Consider the following 18,918-nt stretch of genomic DNA (forward strand, 5'->3'; position numbering starts at 1 on the left):
GCGGTCTGTGAGTTCAAGCCCCGCGTCGGGCTCTGGGCTGACAGCTCAGAGCCTGGAGCCTGTTTCAGATTCTGTGTCTCCCTCTCTCTCTGACCCTCCCCCGTTCATGCTCTGTCTCAAAAATAAGTAAACGTTAAAAAAATAAAATAAAATAAAATAAAATAAAATAAAATAAAATAAAATAAAATAAACAAGCCTACCACCACATGTATGACTAAATTGAAAAGCTTCATATAAGTAGCAGTAGCTTCCATGCTGGGATTGGCTGGGTGAAATAAATAGATGACTATAAAAAAAAAAAGACCTGAAATACATGGCCCTTAGCCAAGGGCAGCCTTTGGACTATTAACTATTCTTGAAAAATCACAAGACTATTTTACTACCATTTAAATGTGATTTATTAATGAAGAAATAACCTAGGAAAGAGGTAAAATCAATCATTTTTAAAAAATCAGTCTTCCTCTGACCTTCCTCATATATTACTAGGAATGTTGAACCACTTATTGGTGGATTTCTACTATCAGTATGGCAATAAATAAGGTATATTCAACATAAAATTCATTCTGAAAACTGGGACCAAACTCATTTATTTGAGTATTAATAAGTATTTAGAAAATATTTTAATAAGAAGCAACTATAAGCCTAGTTGTCATTTCCTGTGTAAATCCCTTTCTGGATTTTTTTTGGCTAGTGTGGTTTTTATTATTTTTTAAAATCATGTTAAATGCATGCCATTTGTAACGTGTATGGATAAAAATCAGTAATTTTATTTTGTTTTTTTTTTTTTTAAAGTTTATTTATTTGAGAGAGACAGAGACAGTGAGAGTGGGGAAGAGGCAGAGAGAGGGAGAGAGAGAATCACAAGCAAGCCCTGTACTGCCAGCACAGAGCCTGACTCAGGGCTCAAACTCATGAAAATTAAGATCATGACCTGAACTGAAGAACCCAAGAGTTGGATGCCTAACTGACTGAGCCACCCAGGTGCCCCTAAAACCAGTAATTTAAAAGTAGACTAATTATCATCAGATTAAGATATATACTTGGAATCTGATACACAGAGGCTAAATTACCCTGTGTCAACAAAAAGTAAATTAGAGACCTAAAATGATATTCTAATTTTCAGTCCAACTGGTCCCCACTAGGTCATAAATAAATCTTAAATAATAGGACAAATGCAAACTAATAGTAAATATTAGTAAACAAAGCAGGACAAATTGATGATATTAGTGCCAAAGAGATCAACACCGTTACTCCAGCCTAAATTATCACTATTTCTTTTTCTGTATTTTAGCAGCTTGGACAATCTTAGAAAAAGCAAATGCAGAAATAATCTGCTAACAAAATGGCATTTAAAGAAAAGGGTGGCAAATTTTCATTGATAATGGCCATTGTTCTTTAAATGACAGATACCCTCAGATATAGCCATCCTAAACTGAGGAATACGTTCTCTTTTCCTTAGGAAGTTGGGCTGTTGCCTCTAGGAGGTGCTCTAGTTAATTTCCTGTGACACTGGGGCTTCAGAAGCAGCTCCTTTTCATGAAGTGGCTGCCATACTTGAAAAGGGCCAAGAGGAAAGACTCAGGCAAAGGGGATCTGGGAAGGATTCAGAAGCTTATCTTTTCAATGAAATAAAATAATTATTTCCTTGATTTTTTTTTCATAATAAGTACCTCAGGAAGTATGGGCTCCTGGCATATCTGCCTTTTTTTTTTTCCCCCACATTTCAGCAGCCTTAATAATTTAAAAAAAGAGAGACAGAGAGGTCAAAAATGATCAAAACTCATCTTTGGTTCTAGGAACTCTAACAGTAGGCTTTACCAATGAGCTGTGATTTCCAATTCTACCTTCAAACTATTAATTTACCATCTCCTCGTTTCTGGTCACCACTACTACCACCCTACAGATAAAGTAAAAAGAAAAAAATTTTCCTTTTTCTGAAGGGGGAGCTTCAGTCACGTGATAACACTGTCAGCTTACTGAGAAAAAACACACCCCTTTCTCCATGCATTTAAGAAACGAATTTAATTTTTTTCAAATACTCATTACTTTGGCTGCTGGGACAAAGGGTCGGGCTGCAGTGAAGTGCCAAGCAAGCCCTCACATAGAAAATACCTGCTGTACCGCTGCATCTGGGAACCATCCTTGGCTCTAATGGAATATTTATGGGCTGTGATGGCAAGAGAGCAACACAGGGCAGGGAAAACAGCGACCAGCAAAAGAGGGGTTAACAAAAACCTCCTTCACTATATTGTAGGAGTTGCGTCTGAGCAACCTTCAACCTCTGCCAGTTTTATTTGCATTTAGGAGATGGTGTCCTGTTATGAGGAAGTGTGACCCCAAGACCTTTCACTTGACCTCTCTCTGCTAATTCTAGCAATGTGCAATAAGACTTTCCACCAAGGGGCAGCCAAAGGTGGAACGGCCAACTAGAAATTTCATTTCCCAACCAAGGGAACATTTCAATTTCTAGGAAATCAATTGAGCTTCTATTAAAAACAATGACACATCTATGTGCTTTCCACAAATAGGTTGCTTCTTGTTGGAAGGCAGGAAGCTATCCTCCCCGGAGCCTCTAGATGAGCCCTGATTTATCCCTTCTGCACCAAGAATCATGTGAGCTGAAAGGTCAGGCAGTTAAAGATTTATGCTTTGTTTTATAAGATTGCTCAGAGAGAGACTCTTTTCCCTCTCTTGTTTATTTTTTATCCTCCCCAGCCTGTCGTCCATTTTTCTGCCCAAACTAGACCATAGAGAGGGAAATGGGAAAATGTCCTGTACAATGAGCCCAGGAATTCACCATGTCCCCAGATGGCAGGATATGTGAACCAATGAGGCTAGCCTCCCGTGGCCAGCCACCACAACCCACCCAGAAGGGGGTACATGCATCACTGTGCCTTGTAAATCTTTTTTAACCTCAGTTCTGAACTGGGATTTATTTGTTTTTCTAGGCAGATAGATCTGGCTCTCTCTGGGCCCTACAAAATGATCTGTCACTGTCTACCCTGACAGTCTGTAATAAAGTCAGCTTGCAAGGTCTAGCAAATGGATGCCGTATCTTAGATCATGTTAGGTTTTTTTCATTTATTAGATTCCCATCTTAGGCCACCCAGACATTGGTCTTTAAAGCACACATCTCCATCTCCTACCCTGGGACATCTGTCTGAGCAGGGCATTATAGAGGACAAGGGCTATGTGTGTTTATCATTTGCTTTCTGGGTATTCTCATTAATGCCTATTATTATGGACATGGTAATATTTAGGGAAACAACTAGTCCATAAACTGATAGCTGAGAACCAGGAAAAAATTCTTCAGAGGCTAAAAATTTGGAACCAGTGTGTTAACCTTATCAAACTCATTTGTTTCTCTCCAAATCTGTGTCTGATCTTTTTTCCTGTTTTATCTAACAATATCATCATGACCCCATGAACAGAGCTAGAAATCCATCAGTGTGCTTTGACTACTTTTCCCCCTTTATCTTCCTATCCAGTTGTCTCCATATATTACTGATTGGGCCTGGAAATGGCCCCTGCATCACTGCAGCCCTCTGTCATCTCTCATTTGGATTATTTTGATAACCTTGGATCTGACCTCCCTGACTCTGGTCCTTTCCCATTATAGTCTATATCCCTCCTGCACAGCCCATGAATCCCAACACATCACTCTCCTCTCTAGAACCATCGATGCCTAACCACCCCCCCCCCCCTTTTTTTTCTAATACAAAGTCCAAAATGCTTAGGACGGCATCCCTTCACTCTCTAGACTCACTTGTTGCCATTCCCTTCACTCACACTCGTGGGCTTGCTCTAGTGCCCCTGCGTCCACCATGACCTTCCACATCTCCAAGCATCTATTTCAAAAGTTCCCTCCATCTGGAATGTCCATCCCCCTTCCTTAACTCAGAAAAACAAACATACAAATAACAATTGGATTTAAGCATCTATTTCAAATGTCATCTTCATGAAGCACCCATCCCCCAATGCCTTCAAGAAGAATTAATCTGTCCTGTCCTCTTTCTTCTGGCACTGCCTCTTTATTCATCTGCTAGGGAAGTACATATACCTCTGCTTTACAGAAACTTGCAAGTGTTTCTTATTTTGCCCATGGAAGACCAAGAAAAAACTGTCTGAAGTCAGAGTGTATCCCTTTCACATCTCTACCCCTAGTAACGGACCCAAGTGTTTAGCCATTGAGGCTAGAATACTCCGATCAGCTGAAGGAACAGGACAAATAATTTAATTAATAACCTGAAAATATTGGCTTTACAAAAGATTGCTTGAGAAGAATTACATAGATACCGTCTATGTATTTTCTGAAGGCTTATAATCCATAGTATTAAAGTCTATAGTAATTCTACAGCTTAAAGTCTATAGTATTTTCTAAAGGCTTATAATCTCAATCACATTCAGGCACTTAAGTTTATATTGAAGTGGGTTCCTCTCTACAATTTTTGTTCTTGCTTTATAATCTCACAATATTTAAATATTATAATATCAGGGGTGCCTGGGTGGCTCAGTCAGTTCCGCGTCGGACTCTTGATTTCGGCTCAGATCATGATCTCACAGCCATGAGATCAAACCCAGCACCGGGCTCTGCACTGACAACATGGAGCCTCCTTGGGATTCTCTCTCTCCCTCTATCTCTGCCCTTGCTCTTGTGTACTCTTTCTCAAAATAAATAAACATTGAAAAAAAAAAAAACTTTAAATATCATAATATCAAATTTTAAGTCCTGAGACTGCAGTGACCTTATAGAGGTCAGCTTTTGATTTTTTTGGACTTTCTCTAGGTAAGTACTCTGAGATTTTTAAGGCATTTACCACTCTCTCATTGTGTACACTCTGCTGAGGCTGTTAAACACAGTTCTGGATGTTATTTTATTACTTTTTCCAAGAGCCTTTAAAATTTTTTTTGCATAGATAACACATTCCAAAAGTCTTGCTCTCTCCCCTCTCTCCACCCAATGCATTATCACCACCCCATTTCTTTTGCTTCCCTTAACTTCTTGTTTTCTATATTCTTCTAGTGTATTTCATATAAATACAAGCAAATATGGATATATAGTCTTACTTTTCCACTTTTCCCACATAAAGGTATGAGTTCGTCTAGGTCCTCTGAAAAGCTGTTGCCAGGACAAGATTAAATTTAAGAATAATTCCCATAGTTAAGAGATTCTCTCTTCCCCTCTCTCTCACCCCCTCCCCTGCTTGCTCATGCTCTCTCTCTCTCTCTCTCTCTCAAAATAAATGAACTTAAAAAACAATTGTTTTTTGTTTCCAATCCACTCATCACCTAAGAAATCAACCTAAGTAGTTTGGTGTATATTTTATTATTAATAATGTAAATGATGGCTGGCAGAATCTACCCCAAAATATGCCTCTTTGGCATAAGAATTATTTTGAGCTGGTTATTTTAAGAAACAGCAGATCCAGAAAAAGCTCTGAAAACAGAATGTAAGTTATCCTTTTGTAAGGGAAATTTACATTTATAAAGAGAATCTCCATTTATAAAGGGTGTCTCCCTCTCTGAACTAAAAAGAAAAGGATGGCTCTAAATCACAAGAGAATCTTATCAATGGGAAAAGGCTCAAACTTACATCTGCATAACAAACCTTATCCCTGTTTACCAGGCTTTTCCTGGTCACCTTCCCAGCTGGCCTCCCCCAAACTCTTTTCCTTTTGTCTTTCTCAGAAGATGGTATTAAACTTGAATTGGAAGAGTTACTACTCATTTTTCCCTGGGTATCTTTCAGGTATACACAATATATACATGTTAATGAACATGTTTTTTTTTCTTTCCTGAATGTGTTTCTTGTAATAGGAGTCCTATTCTAACCAAAAATTTAGAAAACAAGGGGGGGGGGGCGGGAATTGCTTTTTACTCCCCTTCATCATACCTGCCAGTCCTATAAGGTTTATTGACTCACCTCCCCTTTCTTTTCCCTGTTTTTTTTTTCTTTTTTCCCAATGCAGCACTAGTGTCAGAGAAAATAAAGCAGTGTGAATACACAATACATTTCATTTACTTATAAAACCTATACACAAATTAGAAAAAAATATAATCATTTTCTTGTACCCACCAAATTCTAGAGTATGTGGGCTCAGGAAAATCCCTTTGTACCATTACATAAGTCTATCCCATTTTGCCCTCTTCTCTATCACAGCAGACATTCCTCCCACACTTCTCAGACTTCTAAGGAAACGTCTAAAACACATGTTATTTTATGCCTGATAACATGTACTTTATTTGCATAAACATTTCTTAGTAAAATTATTATGAAGAGTGGCCCCTGTTGTCAGAGAAACCAAGAAAAAAATATCTAGTGTTCCATTTTTTCAAACTGTAGTCATTTTCTGTGCTTTTACTCTTGTGGTTACAAGACAACATCCTTCTGCAACATGGAGCTTCTTATCTTGTCCTTCTCTAGGATTTCTTGTTGGCCTATAAGTGTTCCCCTGAATTCACCAACATAAATGCAATATATTTCTAAACTAAATTGATGACATTTACCTTCCTTTGAAACTGACTTGCCTTCTGATCTAACTGCCCAACATAGGTCACTATGTTTACAATACTAAATTCTAATACGAGCCAACTTCAGTTCAAATCCAGGTGCTATTACAAACTCGAAGTGTGACTGTGGGGATGTTACGGAACCTGGTCTGGATCACCCGGCGGAAGAACCAAGCGGCACTGGGAGATCTTGGAAGGCAGGAGGTTTATTTCACACCAGTGGGCTCAGAGGAGATCACTCTCCAGAGGTCTGAGTCTTGAGCATTAAATAGAGGGAACAATTTATTGTCTGTTACTTCCACATTTCCACATTAGCAGTAATTTGGCACCCGCGGCAAGCGGGGTAGGAAGAAGAACCCCAAAGGGGAGTCTTCAGTGGGGGACTGGAATTTCCCTATTAGTCCTGTCAGCCATCTTGTAACAGATTTTTCCCTATCAGGGAAAATGTTAAAATCCTCTCTACATTAGTTTCTCATCTGTAAAATGAGTCTAATAAGCATATTAGTTGGGGTGCCTCGGTGGCTGAGTTGATTAAGCCACCAACTCTTGATTTCGGCTCAGGTCATGATCTCATGGTGGTAGAATTGAGCCCCACATTGATCTCTGCCCTGGGCGTGGACCCTTCTTGGGACTCTCTCTCCCCACCCCACTCTGCCCCTCCCCAGCTTGCTTGCATGCTTTGTCTCTCTCTCTCTCTCTCTCAAAAAAAAAATTGTATTAGCTTCATACAAATGTTTTGAGGATTAAATGAGATGATACCTATAAAGCTCATAACATTTTGCCTGAGACATAATTAGCCCTCAATGAGAGTTAACAATTTGATGATGGGGAGGGAGGGGGAAGAGGAGGGGGACCAGAAGAAGGAGGCAGAGGATAATGTTAATGATTGTGGTGATAATGTCCTTATTTTAATGTGAATAGAGAAAGGATAGTCTGTTCTGTACTGAACATATTCTCTTTCGAGGTCACCTCTATGCCATGAAAAATGACAACACTTAAGGAAAAGCAGAGAGCAATAAAAGAAGTCATCTTCTCATATCTGAAGCAGATATCACAGTCTTATTAAAAATTTCCCACAGTAAGGAGGATGATGCTATGATGACGGGAGATTTTCTCTAAAGTGAATGTCGGCATCCTAAACCAAGTCAGACCTTTCAGTCTACTCTAGAGCATCTTTTAACATTCCCAATCCTTGTCTTTGACATAGTGCTTCTATGTTCATGTTTACATGTTGGTGCTCTACTCCACTGTGCTCTAAGAACAAAACATACGTATAAAAATGATGGCTGGCAGCCCGACTTCAAACATTGTTTTCAAGGTCCAGAGATCCAATTTCAAATTAATTGTCGTGCACAGTAAGAGGGGTCCCAAGGCCTATATCATCCAGTCTTTGCCACTCACTTCCTGTGTGAACTTGAACACATTCCTTAACTTTGGGGGAATCTCAGCATTTCTAAATAAGTTGGACGTAATTGTAGAGCCCACTTTTAGGCAATTAACTTGAACAGAGGAAACCTGAGAAAGGTGGAAGGGCCCACAGTAACCCTCTGTACGAATACACACAGGCACATTAGGCGACCTACCTCAAAATATCCAATGGGTTGGACACAAGTACCAAGAAAGGAAAATTCCGTAGTTCCCATACCTCCTCACCTTCCGCCTTTACCTACAGCCCCCCACCCACCTCAAAGCAGCCAGCCTCTGCTCTGCTGTCCAGCCAGCTGCTCCCTTGCTGAGTATTCAATAAACTTCTATCTCCTTTGTTCGGCCTTGGGTGAATTCTTTCTCTGCCCATGCCACTGGCTTCCACCGTATCTGGTCATCCCACATTTGGTGCCCCCCCCATCCAAGCAGGAGATCCCACAGTAATTTGGCTTGTAAATGCTTCTTTCAGTGTTATACTTAAATCAAAAGATTGGTTGTGGTTCCTACTTTAAGGCGGCTTTGTTATTGTTAGTCTTCTAACAAAAAGTTGAGAGTCCTGCCTTGTTCTCGAATTAGCTCCTAAGACTGTAATATTTAAAAAGACCCACCCAGGGGCACCTGAGTAGCTCAGTTGGTTAAGCATCAGACTTTGGCTGAGGTCATGATCTCACAGTTCATGGGTTCGAGCCCCAGGTCGGGCTCTGTGCTGAGAGCACAGCAGCTCAGAGCCTGCCTGGAGGCTGCTTCAGATTGTGTCTCCCTCTCTCTCCACCCCTCCCCAGCTTGTACTCTGTCTCTCTCCCTCTCTCAGAAATAAATAAACATTAAAAAAATTTTTAAAAGACCCGCCCATAAGAACTCTAGCTATAATTGTGAGCACAGCATTATGCAAAAACTTGTCATATCCCTAAATTGTACATCTGAAACTAAGGTAACATTGTGTGTCAACTCTACTCAAAAAAAAAAAAAAATAAACATAAATAAATTTTAAGAAATCAAAAAGAACTATTATTCATCCAGGTGAAGGAAGTAACCTGCTTAAAATCAACTGTGGTGTAGGCAACTGATGCATCAGTAGAAAAACAGACCAATAAATTGAGGTTTTTCTTCCCTTTCTGATAAAAGAAACTTACAAGATGTCCACATCCTCTGAATGCCGTCCTACAAACTGGTGTGAAGATCAGATGTAGAATCAGCATAACTGGAAAGAGGAAGCATGAAGGAAAGGAAAGGAAAAGTGATGCAGGGGGTAAAAGGTAGAAAAACCTGAAAACAAAATAATCTTTTTCTTGCCACTCAAAGTGTGGTCCTTGGACCACATATTGGCATCATCTGACAGCTGGTTTGAACTGTGGAATCTCAGAAGTACTGCTGATCTATTGTACGGATAGTGGCGGTGCACAGATCCTTTGCATCTGCCAGTGTGCCCATCCTTTAGCGCTCCAAGTGCTAGCTGATAACACCTCACAGCCGACCCTTCATCTAGAGCATTATCCTTGGCCGAATGGGAGCTTCCTCACTTGGAAAGCTACACGGTACCCACCCAACAAACTTCAGGCAATAATTGACTGGTACTAAGGGATGAAAGACTGGTTCTTGATCGTAGGGTGAGGTTATTTGTTGCCACATGTGTTCCAAAGCTTCCCTTGGGTTCAAAGACTAAAGCTAAGTCTTTGATTGAGACCACATTCATGATTAGCTTTTACGCCTGGCTCTATCAGGCATTGTTCACTTCTTTTCTCCTGAGAATACTCCTCTAGTGAGTTACTTGAATAAGAATCCCCATCTCAGGCTCCACTTTTAAGAAATTCAACCTCAGGTGCTTTGTATCAGAAATATATCTGAGAAGCAGAGGCTAAGGATAGACATTTCTAGTTGGATCTAACGTGCCAGCTGGATCACAGGTGGTAGGTGATGGGCTGATATAGTCTCTGGGAAGCCGTAGCAGGCAACTACTAAGACTTCCCTGTGAGGAGAAGGGGATGGGATGCAGGTGGAGGGAATGCACTGCCTGGTACAATTTCCCAGGCGCTGGAGAGATATGGGGAAATAGCAACTGCAAAGACTGTGAAATTGAGTGGCTGTTGCTAAGTAGCATTGATTTAGTGAAGAAAGAAAATGACAGGTTCAGACCTCTTAATAATTCAAAGTAAAGTGTGAGTGTCAGAGGCCTCTGTGGTAGCATTCGAAAAGATTCTCATCACCTGAAGCCAGAGGGTGGAAACAGCTGAAGATTAGACAGAGAAGTTAAGTATAATATTGGCAGAGCTTTAGAGAATTCTAGGCCTAGGCAAATCTCCTATACCAGTACAGCACCCAGAGAGGGAAAGAGTGGAACTCTGAGATTTGAGATGAAGACATGTAGGTAGATGAACCAGTGAACTTCGTATCCTTAATCTCTCTGAGCCCACCAGGCCAGCAGAAGTGGCCTACTTCTTTTGGAAGAGAGATAACCCACCTTGTTCAAGACTCTGCAGAGGCCTCAAATGAGGTAGGTGCCAAACAAGACAACAAATAACCTCCTTAGGATCTGCTCTCTTAAAGTCCACCTGGACTTTAAATATGATCAGGCCCTTACACATGATCAAACCTTGGCATAGCCAGCCTGGAGAAGTGCTGGGTGTGTCAGGGACTAGGAGGGATTATACATCAAAGTTGCTACAGGACATGGGTAACATGTGCTGGCAGGAACCAGGAAAATATGTCTGGAAGTGAATCTTGAAGATGCCAGATCAAGAAGGTGGCATATAAAGCTAGATGAAGGAAGATTTACCATATGAGGGAACTCGCTAGTGAAACAGGATTTATTTAACTCCCTGGCAAGAACTCTAAGTGATGGTTCTACAGGCTTGGAAAAAATGACAGCTGGCATTAAATTAGAGAGGCTCTGGAAAACGGTGAGAAAGAGCTCAGAAGGCTTAGAGAGCTAAGTATGCTAGAATGGATCTATTATATACAACTGGAAAACCTACCAGCTGGTCATTTCCTTTAAGAGGGCCTGGAGAGCACTCCACTTATTAAAGCAATAAGGAATGAACTAGGGAGGAACATCACTGCAATGCTCAGTAATGCCTGTCTTCGGTGGGCTGAATTAGTAGCTGTTACAGAACTGAGTTCCCTAGAAGGAAAGGGGATGATAGGATCTTGGAATAGCATGGTTAGCAAGGTCTGAATGGCAGCCAAGAGGGGTCTGACTTAATACGGTCTTAGAGACGCCTTGAAATACGTGGTGTTCCTAGAGGCAAGATCAATAAGCAGCCAACTGCCCAGGGTACTGTCAAATCTATATCTAAATATCTATATCTATATCTATCAGAAAAATTAGGAATAGATGAGTAGAAGGCAACACTCCCCAGTGGAAAGTCACAAACTTTTGCTCAGTTTCCACACTGGAGTCAACTCCCAGATGCAGGACCCACTGACTGAAGGAGCATCCAGGTCCAGATGATGAAGGGATCTCTGACACCGCAGCAGGTATATACATGAATCTGCATGTCATCTGCACGCAGGGGTCATGCTAATCTTCTCTGTATCTTTCCAATTCTGTATACGTGCTGCTGAAGCTAACACCAGCAATTACATACAACAGTGATTCTTCCATCCTTCCCAAGTGGGACCTATAGCCATTTACTTGGGTAATGGCACACTTGGAAAGGGGAATTTCCAGATTTTTCCAGGTTTGTCAAATACAGCATCCAAGTTCAATCTGATACCAGGAGATCCATGTGCCATCTTGCTTTCCTCTGCATTACAGCAGGGGTATAAGGAGTTCAGTTAGTAAAGGTAATAAATGGAGTTCTGACCCAGGTCTATCCCACAGGAGGGGTTATTGTCTCTATGGACCCTCTTGGTTGTCACTTCCTTGCTCCCCAAATGGGTAATTCAAGTGCACATATTTAGCAGTTAGCAGAAATTTCACATGGTTCCTTGACCTATAGATTAGGAATGTTTGTAGTAAGAAAGCAAAGTAGTAGCCCTTGAAATTACCCCCACCCACCCCAGAAATTAGAGTAAACAAAAACACATGGGATACACATTTACGGTCCTATTCCAAGGTTGTGCTCATTTTCACAACCTCTGGCATACAATAGATTGAAGGGATCTGGACTGTGTAGGAAAGGGGAACTACTTTCCTTCTACCTATCTGAGGTTCACTGTCTGGGGCTCTGTAAATTCGCCTGACAAAAGACAGATTAACAAGAGAAAAACAGAACTTTATTAACTTGTGCACTGCGCATGTACTTGGGAGCACTCAGAGATGAGTAACTCAAAGGGGTGGTTAGAATGTGGGTTTATATAACATCTTAACAAAAGAGCAATATATTTTTAGAGATGTACAAGACAAAGGTAAGAGACTTTGAGTTCCAGGGGCAGCATTCTGTGGGAAGGCAAAAAAATGGGGAAACTAAAGGTAGATAAGGGCTAGTTGCAAGGTTTGTTATATAGATTCCTTTGGTTTCCTCTCTGGGCCGATAAGGACCTGGTTATCTCTGGTGGTTAACTTCTGTCCTTCCTGGTAGAGAAGGAAAGGGAAACACCTTTATAAATTTGTATCCTGCCTCTAAGCGAATAAGGGGAGGGCAAAGAGATACTCTTATATTTACTTCTTTTCAACTGCCTTCAGCTCAAAATAAGCCTATGCCAAAGTGGCATATTTTGAGATGGCATATTTTGCTAACCTTCAACTTTCTGGATATTTTGGAGAGAATTTACATCATGTCAATTGAAGCTGATGAGCAAGAAGTGGCAAATAGTATGGATGCCTTAGACATGCATATCCAGTCCAGAGAGTGGGGAAATATGTCATGTTTCCTACCACAAAGAATGAAACCCAACCTTTGATAGGTTCCTTTGGGTTTTGCAGGCAGTATATTCTGCATTAGGAATACAGAAACTACCAATTCACCATGTTGATTTAAAGGCTATTATCAACTTCTGTTAAGGTCCAGAAAAAAATAGTTCTCTGTAGTACTTCAGGTTTTGGTTCTGAAGTGCTGACATTTTATTTCTATGGCTCAGCAGACTCCATGATACGAGACAGATCATGGTAGAGAAAGACATTGTGTAGGACTCTGGGAAGACCCAACAGGATGGCCACAGCAGAAACTCCTATGATTTGGAAGAAAGTCGATGTCATGTCACATGTAGCAGAAAAACTATAGTCCATTCAAAAAATAGGTCTTGGGATAATACTAGATCTTTTAGAAACTGCACATCTGCCCTCGGGAATTAAGTAACTGTATGGTCAGAATTACTCATCATAAATTGGATACTTTCAGATCCACCAAATCATAACATTGGGGCGTTCTAGCAGCAATCATTAATCAAGCAGATGTGGTACATGCAAAATCAGGCTCAAGCTGGTCCAGGAGACACAAATAAGGTAATGAACAGCTGTCAGAACCCATGTTTCTCTGGTGCCTTTGTCTCAGCTCACACTCTTGTCACATGGGCATTTTCTATAACTAACTGATGGGAGAGGAAATACACAAGCTTGATTCACAGATGGGTCAGTTTACTAAGTGAATGCAAACAAAAAATAAAGTATTACTGCACCATGTCACCTCTCAGGGGAAGCCCTGAAAAACCGTCACGGGGAAAGCCTCCCATTTGGCAGAGCTTCAGACACTACAAGGGGTGATGCGCTTGGAATGCAGAGACAGTAGACAAAAGGGAGCGTATATATCGATTCTCAAGAAGGCAGAAATAGCTTAACTGATTGGTCAATGGCTTGGAAAGAACTAGATCAAAGGACGGGGAACAAGGAGACCTGGGGATGTGTCAGGCAAATGAATCTTTGAGAGTAAGCACAAAATATGAGGATCTTCGTATGACACATTAATGCTGAGCAGAGTGTGTCCACCTCAGAAGAGGCATTAAACACTTCACAAACAAGATGACTCAGTGAGTAGATATCTTCTAACCTTTGAGCTTGACCACTACGGTGCTTGCATGATGAACTCATAAAAAGAGCGGCCATAGTGGCAGAGATAGACTTTTTGTGAGTCAGACAGCAGGACCTCCCTCAATGATACTAACCAGTCTAATTCCTGCCCTTTTCAATATTCCACTTACTAGCAAAAGAGAACAAAACTGGAATCTCAGAAGGGTACCACCCCTCATGAAAACAAAGCAGCCGCTTGAAGCAAGTAAAACTTCTTCTTCACACTGTCCCCCAGTAGTGGCAGCTCTTCATCACTCACCAAAATCAACACATATTCCGCGTTTGCCTTTTGGATCCACATGATCTCAGCTAGCACCACTATCCAAGGGCTGATAGAGTGTCTGATCTACCAACACATCTCAGACAAACACATTTTACCTAAGAAGGTGTAACAGCAAACACTATGGTCATAAGTTTCACCCAAAATATGACCAGGGGTGCCTGGGTGGCTCAGTCGGTTGAGCATCCGACTTCAGCTCAGGTCATGATCTTACGTTTAGTGAGTTCAAGCCCCACATCAGGCTCTGTGCTGACAGCTCAGAGCCTGCAGCCTGATTCAGATTCTGCCTCCCTCTCTCTCTGCCCCTTCCCCACTCACACTCTCTCTCTGTCTCTGTCTCTGTCTTTGTCTCTCTCAATAATGGATAAACATTTAAAAAAAATTTTTTTTAAATATGACCAAACCCTGAAGAAGCTGTGCTTAAAAGGCATAAACTTAATATAGGTATCACTTGATGAGAAGTACAAGGAATGGATAGTAAAGAATGCTGTGGTCCCCCACGCAGATGTCTTCTATTATGCAGTGTACATGTGCACATTGGCTTATAACAACTCATGGCTGCTCCCATCTCCAGAGAATTGCCTTTGTCCCAACAGGAGTGTCCAAACATTAGTGGGACTAATGATGTATATAGGACACCCTAAATTGCACCAACAGTACAAACATTTGGCAGACATACACGATTCCTCGAGATATTTGCAAAGTTATGTGTTAAGATGATTACTGGCAAAGATTAATCCATCAGACTTATAAGTATATATCACCAAGTGCTCACTTTCGCTTCAGGGAAATGACATATCTCAGAGAATGTATCCATTTTCCCTGTTTTATAATTGCTGGCCCACGCCTAAGTGGCTATACATCTTCCATTTGTCCTTTAATGGATGGCAACATTTTGATCTTCTTTTGTTTGTTGAGTGATACCTTTTTTGCCACCTATTACTGCATTTCCAGATAATAACAACTTATGAAAAAAAGTGAAGAAAATAAACAAAAACAAAAGCAAGTATCAACAGAGTAAAAACTACATTTTCAAGGGGAAAACATGCTTCTGAGAGTTGTAGTATACCATATTAGAGGGCTCATCAAAGCACAAGAGCTGGGTAGAGTGTTGAATGCCAACCATTAAGAGCTTGTATGTCAAGCAGAATCTTCCAGTGGAAGACTTTGAGGTGACAGAATATTTTGATTAAGGATGACTGGCAGGGGCGCCTGGGTGGCTCAGTCGGTTAAGCATCCTACTTAGGCTCAGCTCATGATCTTGCAGTTTGTGAGTTCAAGCCCCTCAGTGGGCTCTGTGCTGACAGCTCAGAGCCTGGAGTCTGCTTTGGATTCTGTGTCTCCCTCTCTCTCTCTGCTCCTCCCTCTGCTTGCACTCTTTCTCTCTCTCTCTTTCTCAAAAATAAAGATGACTGGAAGACATGAAAAAAAAAATCAATATTACTTATAAAAGATGGTTAGTTTCAGTAGCACACACATTAAGGAGCTAGTAAGGGAGAAGCTCATACAGTAAGAGAAATAAGGAATTTAATAAAATTAACACACCTTACTTCCTTCTTAGGAAAGTTCTTCTAGAACTCTAGAGTTCTTCTAGAAGAAGGTTAGGAAACTGTAGTGTTCTTCCTGAATTATTATTGCAGCGGTCTATAAATATTCTATTGGTCTAAATTGGGCACGTTCTAATGTCCATCTGTTCCCCGGATAAATGATGTAGTCCCCAGTTAATACTAATTGCAAAATCACTACATAGGAAAATGGTCTGAATGATTGCAGACAGAATGGAGTCAGCACCTATGGCTTTTGTTTACCTGGAGAAGGCTGGTGACAGGCACAAAGAAAAAAAAAAGGAAAAAGGAAAATATAAATAAGCTTTATCTGCAGTCAAGGGGAACAATTAGAGTAGACCTAGTGAGAAACTTCACTAAACACGCTTCTTCCTGCAGGCGCCTGAGCCCCAGAAGAATTCTCTTGTCTCTCTCTTTCTCCCACCTCCTTCTTCTTTTTCTCCTAGACACATACACACATGCACACACAATTTTATAATCTGATGTTTTTCATTCAAAAGACATGCATCGATGTCTAAGTAGAATTACTTAATGCTTTACTCTGGCTTTGAGTTGCACCTATGAATCCATCCTATGCTAATCAACCTAATCCATGGTAATGACCCCAAGTTTCTAACAGCTAGACTCCCTATGCTAAATCTTCTGCATTGTTTTTTATAACCTAAGACCCATATTGGTTGTTTGGCAAAATAAGGTAGCCCTTGTAGGGGAAGGGGAAACAGTTCTAAGGAATTTTGTAATGCAGTCAGATTGCTGTGTCGTTTTGGTGAGAAAAGTGGCAAACCAGAGAGTGAAGACTTTAGAGAAACTTGGTAGTGTAGGACTTAGCTAATTTTGGAAGACTGGTATGACGTATGGAGAGGCTGACATTTGATAAACACATTCCATGCTCCGTGCCAGTCACTTTACATTACGTAGGTTTTAGTTTTTATATTGTCTAGAAGAGATTACAGCTCAGAGAGGTTAAGTAACTTGTCCCAAACTCGTGGCTAGTACATGGGACATCCCTGGTTCAGTTCCAGAACTGTCCTTCTACACTATCATGCTGCATAAGGAGAAGTCCCTCCCCAGGGAGGGAATGCCATGTATCACACACCGATGGTTCCACCAGATAATTAAGACAAGACAAAAAAGTGCAAATGGACCTATTCCCTATCATCTTCTGTCACAGTGAGCTGGGTTGTGGGCCCGGAGGGAAAGTCTAGAGGATGGGACAAGCTAGCTCTGTGCTATAGCTGCCAAAGGAAAGACCCCTGTGAAGAAAAGACTATTAACAATCTCAGCTCCATTAAATTTAAAGCAGCTGCTAACAGTAGGGGCCTTTACATTGTCAATTATATGAATTTTCCTATTACTATGTCATAGCAAAGAGCAATTATAGTACATTCATCAAACACTCCTTCCGCTTCTCTGGTTCTGTCCATTAATGCCACAGTGGCAGGCCTTAGAAATCCTTGAAGACATATCTAACATGCAGACTTTAATTGTTTCAAGGATTTGTGGTCAGAAACAACACTAGGTGAGTAGTAGGGGGTCAATTACACAATTAGATAGTGATAGGCAGAGACCAGCTGAACTCACACAACGCACAAAGTATTTATATATCAGTTCACTTTGCAAAGTGCTTTGACACCTACCATTGCACCTCGAGTTTGCTTCTATCCCATTAGCCGGTCTGAGAACTATTTAATTACCCTGCTTCTTGCACAGTTGAGGAAATGGGGACCAGAGAGTCTCTGATGAATCAGAGCCTGAGGATGCCTGTGCACTTCTGTCCCTACTGAAGAAGCAGAGGAAGAACAAATGACCAGTCTTATCTCATCATGCCCCATAATGAAAACAAAGGAATATAATGAGGAAAATGGTCCTACAAAAAGACAGGAAAGAAGTAAGAGGAGAGCGTGGAAAGGAGACAGAAAAAGTAGTAAGCATCAATCTAAGGATGGCTCCAGATTGAGTTACCTTTACTTATTTTTTAATTTTAGAGAGAGAGCATGCACGAGCAGGGGAGAAGGGCAGAGGGAGAGAGAATCTTACGCAGGTTCCATGCCCAGTGCAGAGCCCAATGCGGGGCTCAATCCCACAAATCAATGCAGGGCTCGATTCCATGATCCCTGGAATCATGACCTAAGCTGAAATCATGAGTCAGACACTTAACCGACTGACCACCCAGGTGTTCCCAACTGAGTTACCTTTTTTTTTTTTTAATGTTTATTTATCTTTGAGAGCTATATATAGAGAGAGACAGAGTATGAATGGGGGAGGGATAGACAGAGAGGGAGACACAGAACTTGAAGCAGGCTCCAGGCTCCAAGCTGTCAGCACAGGGTCCGATGTGGGGCTCGAACTCATGAACCATGAGATCAACCGACTGAGCTACCCAGGCACCCCAAGTTACCTTCATATCATTCCCCTTCAAGGTGTGGTATGTGCTGTTACAACCCCACAAAGACAGAAAGACAAGCTTCCAGAAAATGAGGGAGGTGAGGAGGAGGAAAAGATAATTAGTTCTTTGTAGTAAGAACTGATTTCAGAGAAAGCCTACCTACTCTCAAAAGGCAGGTTTCCCATGGTCTCAACAGCATCAGTTTTTGTTTGTTTGCTTGTTTTTACATAAATGTGATGTGTAACACTGTGTGAGTTTAAGGTGTACAGTGTGTAACTTTGATACATTTATATACATTTATATACTGGCATGGTTGCCAATGCAGTGATATTTATCACATTACATAATTATAGCACAGTAATTGTCTATATCATTATAATGCACATTAGATCTTTAGGGCCTATATGCTATTCATTACAAGTTGTACCCTTAAACACTACCACTTATCCCCCCCATCCCCGGATAACCACGTTTTACTCTTTGTTTTTGGTTTTGCTTTGTTTAATTTTAGAAAGAGAGAGAGAGAGAGTGAGGAACAGGCAGAGAGAGAGGAGACAGAGAATGTCCGTGCTGAGAGCACATGGGATCATGACCTAAGCTGAAATTGAGAGTTGGATGCTCAAGTGACTGAGCCACCCAGGTGCCCCATTTTACTCTGCTTTTTACAGGTTTAACTTTTTTTAGATTCTACATATAGGTGATATCATAAGGTACTTGTCTTTCTCTGTCTGACTTGTCTTGCTTCGCATAATGGGCTCAGTAGTTTAGAAATCACCAGAGAAATGACCTCTGCACAAGATGGTTCCTT

At 41.0% G+C, this 18,918-nt stretch overlaps 1 long non-coding RNA gene and 1 other non-coding gene across 2 annotated transcripts in view; both read right to left on the bottom strand.

Moving 5' to 3' along the window:
- Window positions 1-18,918, bottom strand: part of LOC109258875 (uncharacterized) — a 134,835-nt gene that overhangs the window by 7,397 nt on the left and 108,520 nt on the right. The window lies entirely within an intron of this gene.
- Window positions 11,400-11,505, bottom strand: LOC128778716 (U6 spliceosomal RNA). Its single transcript, XR_008424443.1, has one exon. It is a non-coding gene; the product is annotated as a U6 spliceosomal RNA (small nuclear RNA).

This window comes from Panthera pardus, unplaced genomic scaffold, assembly GCF_024362965.1.
Source record: "Panthera pardus isolate Hobbes unplaced genomic scaffold, ASM2436296v1 HiC_scaffold_20, whole genome shotgun sequence".
Lineage (NCBI taxonomy): Eukaryota > Metazoa > Chordata > Mammalia > Carnivora > Felidae > Panthera > Panthera pardus.